Source organism: Rutidosis leptorrhynchoides, chromosome 4, assembly GCF_046630445.1.
Source record: "Rutidosis leptorrhynchoides isolate AG116_Rl617_1_P2 chromosome 4, CSIRO_AGI_Rlap_v1, whole genome shotgun sequence".
NCBI lineage: Eukaryota > Viridiplantae > Streptophyta > Magnoliopsida > Asterales > Asteraceae > Rutidosis > Rutidosis leptorrhynchoides.
Genome location: NC_092336.1, coordinates 452,412,382 through 452,417,500, shown reverse-complemented (window position 1 = coordinate 452,417,500; position 5,119 = coordinate 452,412,382).

The following is a 5,119-nucleotide window of genomic DNA, read 5'->3' as shown; positions in this document are numbered from 1 at the left end:
TGGTGATGAGGGTGAGACCTCCAAACTTTATGATGATGAAGAGGAGGTACACACTGATCAGGGTGAAGCCTTGGTGGTTAACCAAATTTTAAGTGCACCATTGAAGAAGTCCACAGATGAGTACACATGGCTTCGCAATAACATTTTTGGCACTAAAGTAACATCCAAAGGGAAACTTTGTAATATGATTATCGATGGGGGAAGTTGAGAAAATGTAGTTTCAACAGAAATGGTTGATAAATTATGATTAGAAGCGGAAGATCATCCCGAACCTTACCAAATCACGTGGCTAAAGAAGGGAAATCACGTGAAAGTCAGTAACCGATGCCGAGTTCAATTTTTGATAGGCAAACGGTATCAGGATGAGGTATGGTGCGAGGTAATACCAATGGACGCGTGCCATTTACTTTTGGGAAGACCTTGGTAATTCAATCGGAAGACGAAGCATGATGGGTACCGCAATACATACACCTTCTCGAAAGATGGCATAACTATCACCCTCGTTCCGTTAGACCCGCACCAAAAACAAGAGGTAGATTCTTCCTTATTTCTTAATCGTGGGGACTTTGAAACATTAGCAAAAACAAGTACTGTGGTCTTTGCATTAGTAGTTGAAGAGGTTAATGAGAAACACAATAATATACCACTTCCAGTTCAACCATTATTAGCCGAATACCAGGATGTATTCCCACACGAAATACCTCATGGACTACCACTAATGAGAGAAGTGCAACATTGTATCGATTTTGTACCTGGTTCTACCATTCCAAATAAACCAGCGTACCGAATGAACCCAAAGGAGTTTGAGGAATTGCAATGTCAAGTTACCGAGTTGTTAGAAAAAGGATTGATTCGAGAGAGCATGAGTTCATGCGCCGTTCCCGCTTTATTAGTACCTAAACATGACAGATCATACCGAATGTGCATTGATAGTCGAGCGGTTAACAAGATCACCATCAAATACCGGTTTCCCATCCCTCGATTTGATGACTTGTTGGACCAATTACACGGCGCTACCATCTTCACCAAGATTCACTTATGTAGTGGCTATCACCAAATACGTATGCGACCGGGTGATGAATGGAAGACCGCTTTTAAAATGCGGGATGGCTTGTACGAATGGATGGTTATGCCATTTGGGTTGTCAAATGCACCAAGTACATTCATGCATTTGATGAACCAAGTTTTTAAACAATTTATTGGGAGATGTGTGGTAGTATATTTTGATGATATCCTTGTATATAGCTCAACTATCACTTCTCATTTAGAACACATGCGTGACATTTTTTCTGTTTTGCGAGAACAGAAGCATTATGGAAATGGGGCGAAATGTCATTTTCTAACAAAGGAGGTCACATTTTTGGGTTATGTTATTTCAGGCCAAGGGGTACGTAAGGATGAAGCCAAAGTCGAAGCCATCATCAATTGGCCCATCCCCACTACTCTCCACGCAATTAGGAGTTTCCACGGGCTCGCATCTTTTTATCGGCGATTCATAAAAAACTTTTGTACGGTGATTGCACCCGTGACTGAGTGCATGAAAGGCGGCCGTTTTTCTTGGTCAGAAGCAGCCACCCATGCCTTTAATGAGCTGAAAACCAAGGTAACAAAAGCACCCATTTTGGTTTTACCTAATGTTGAGTCCCCAAAATAATTAAGGATTTAATTATAACAAAACTGTAATTTATTTGCACTAAAATGTTATGTATAGCCAGCACAAGTTTGTTTATGTATAGACAGCAGATATTGCTATGTTGAGCGTAGTTTGCTGCTCAGTCTACCAGCACAAGGTAGACAGTGTTCTTCGATCAGCACAGGATGTGTACTCAGCAGTTCAAGAATATCAAGTGTCTCAGCAATGAAGAACCAGCACAGCTAGAATGCAGCTTACTACACAAGACAGCTATGCTCCATTATAAGCATAGTAGTTTCCCGAGTGGTCTACATCAATTGTACTATTCAACAGAAGTCAAAGACAAAGTTGAACAGAAAAGGACAGGCGTCGGCGGCTGACAAGTGACCTTACAAGACCACGTGGGAATGCAGAAGTTTAACGCATGTGCAGACATGTGTTATACTTTCTCAACACCTAGGGAACACAACATTCTATTTGTTTAATCAAATAGTGGTGCCAAACCGAATTGGGGTGTTCCTGTAAATAGCGACCAAAGAGGAAAGAGGAGAGCATGCTCTCTGATGCAGTTGTCCCCACAAGTACAGACATCCTATGTACCAGTGGACAATAGAACCATTACACGGTTAATATGACTACTATAAATTGTTGTATCCACTATTGTAACAACTAGTGGTGTGGGTTTATTTATTTAGAGTCAAAAACGTGTAATAGCTTTTAGTTTGCCTCTTAGCTATATTCTAGGTAATCTGTATCAATCAACTATCATTCCACTAAGGATAGTTGTGATTCTTTGTGATTCAATCAATAAAGAATAACCGTTGAAAATTACCTGTGACTCTATTTAATTTACATGTTTGAATACTAATCGTGTTTAAATGTTAAGTTAATTAAAAGAAATTATATTCACCCCCCCCCCTTACAATACTCCTGTTGTTATCAAGGGACCAGTAACTGGTATCAGAGCTTCAGTCTTGATAATTAATATCTTGGATCTGAATTCTCTCATGGCTGCATATTCAAATACAGCTTACCTTGAAAATGGCTCATCCAATAGACCACCCAAATTTGATGAATATGAGTATGAAACTTGGAAGGCAAGATTCATGCTTAACCTTGAGTCTATTGACCCACTCATGCCTGGTATTGCCACAGATGGTCCATTTATTCCCACTGAGACTATTGGTAATGCTCCAGCTATAGCTGACACTCCTGCTGTTCCTGGCAGAGAGGTTATTCTCACTCCTTCTAGATGGGATGCTGAGGATAAACTTCATGTTAGACTTGACCCTAAAATCAGAACCCTGTTAGCTATAACTTTACCTAACCCACTGTTCAAACTGATTAAGGGAAAAGCAAATGCCAAGCTTATGTTGGACTATCTAGATGTCACCTATGAGGGTATGGAAGAAGTAAGGCAGAACAGAATGATTGCTTTGAAAAGAGAATATGAAATGTTCTTTGCCTACAAGAATGAAACCCTTAAGCAAACCTTTATTAGGTTTAACTCCTTGATTGCAGACCTGATCACTTTGAATGTCACCTATACTGAATTTGAACAAGTAAACAAATTCATTGATTCACTGCCTACTAAATGGAAATCTGTTACTGACCCTTTAAGAACCACTCAGACCATAAAGAACTTTAACATGTCTTCTCTCTACAGTTCACTTTGGAACCATGAGAAAGCAGAGGCTAAATTTGAACTTAACTTGAAAGAAAACTTTAGGTCTGCCCCCACCACTTCAAAATCTTCTAAGACAGATGATACTACTCTTATTGCTTTTAACACCCCATCAAAAATCCCTTTAACGGAATGTTAACTCTGGTCCCAGTGTTTGGCTTGACTTCTACGTAACAGCAATATTCTACAGCAGAAGCAATTAATACCTGAGAATAAAACACGCAAAACAGATCAACAATAATGTTGAGTGAATCTACAGGTTTTAGGTAAACAATATAGTGTGTTTAAGAAATAATATTTCGAAAATGTTTATTAGTAGAAGACCACAAAAGTTTTATGTTAAAAGTTTGCATACAGTAAATGTTAAATGTTAACTGTTCGTAATCAGTGATGTCAAGTTCCAAATGTGTGACATAAAAATAGTTTCGTTTCATATAATTGTAGACATTACCATGTCTAGTTTCAAATGTTTGTAAACCACAATTTCAAGTAACGTATCATAGTATCTAAAAAACAATTATCAAAAAAATAGTTTAAATATCCTTGACCATGAGATTTTACAAGTACAACACCAAGTCGTAAAAACGTTTCCATAATATGAGCACCTGAATACTAGCAATGACCCGAGTATAGAAGCCACTATACCTGCCTTTACCTCCTAAAATGTTATACACTTGTTCGAGCGTATCTAATGTTCAAAATAAATGCACCACAGTTTTTATAGCGGGTGAGGTTGTCAACCTAACGGATCCGTCCATCTAAATTGTGCTTACACCGATGATATTAAAAGTATTCAAGCTAGAGGCTTTGTGAACAAACTCAATATGCATATATAGTACTCGTGTCAATACAATAGCATTTGATGAAGTAAGTATAACAGCATGTATTCTCATCCTTGAAAACATGTAAAAAGTGGGACTGTAGACTCACCTTTGAATAAAGCTCGGATGACAGACAAAAACTTGTACGGTTTACAGCTGAGTAATGCAACCTAAGTATGCGTATTTAGGTTGGTCAATATATGTATCTTAAATAAGAGTGGTTTCATAGTATAAGTTGTCTTATTGCTCGACGCGACGCGTTTCAAAGTAAAAGTCAACTATATCATGCAAGTCAAACAAAGTCAACAGAAGTCAAACAAGGTCAAACTTGGTCAATGTGGTCAACTAAAGTCAACATCAGTAGGTTCATGTCAAATATTGGTCAACATGTCAAACCTAAGTCAAACAATACGTTTCAAGTCATGAATGATCATTTTCACAATTTCAGTTTACCGTTGTGCACAAAGTTCATGAACACGTAGCATACTTTGCACAATATCTCATAGTACAAAATTCAAGTAAACATGGCAAACTCCAGATCATATATATACTTAAAATAAATTCCAAAAATTCCATCCAGGACTCATACGATAATTAAAAGTCAGGAATCAGAAGGGGTACATTTGGGGTTTGCCCAGTCAGTTTCTGACCGCGCACTGATTTCGTTTTGGTTATAATCGGAGTTAGGGACATGAAATTGATTCAAGAACAGTGTCCATAGTTCAAGGACAAGTCAAAGTAACACATATAAAAAATATAGAAAATTTTGTTTAGCCAATTTGTACAGTTTATTCATGCAAGTTGGATGTTCAGTTTTTCAGCTCAAATCAGAATCCACATAAAGTACGGCTCTATTGTGCCCAATGCATAAGGTTTCAGAGATTGAAATAAACTAACAATAAGTAAAATATCATGTTAAAATTCATATTCCAGAATCTTACATGCTCATTCAATAAACACAATCCACAGAGTATAAAACAG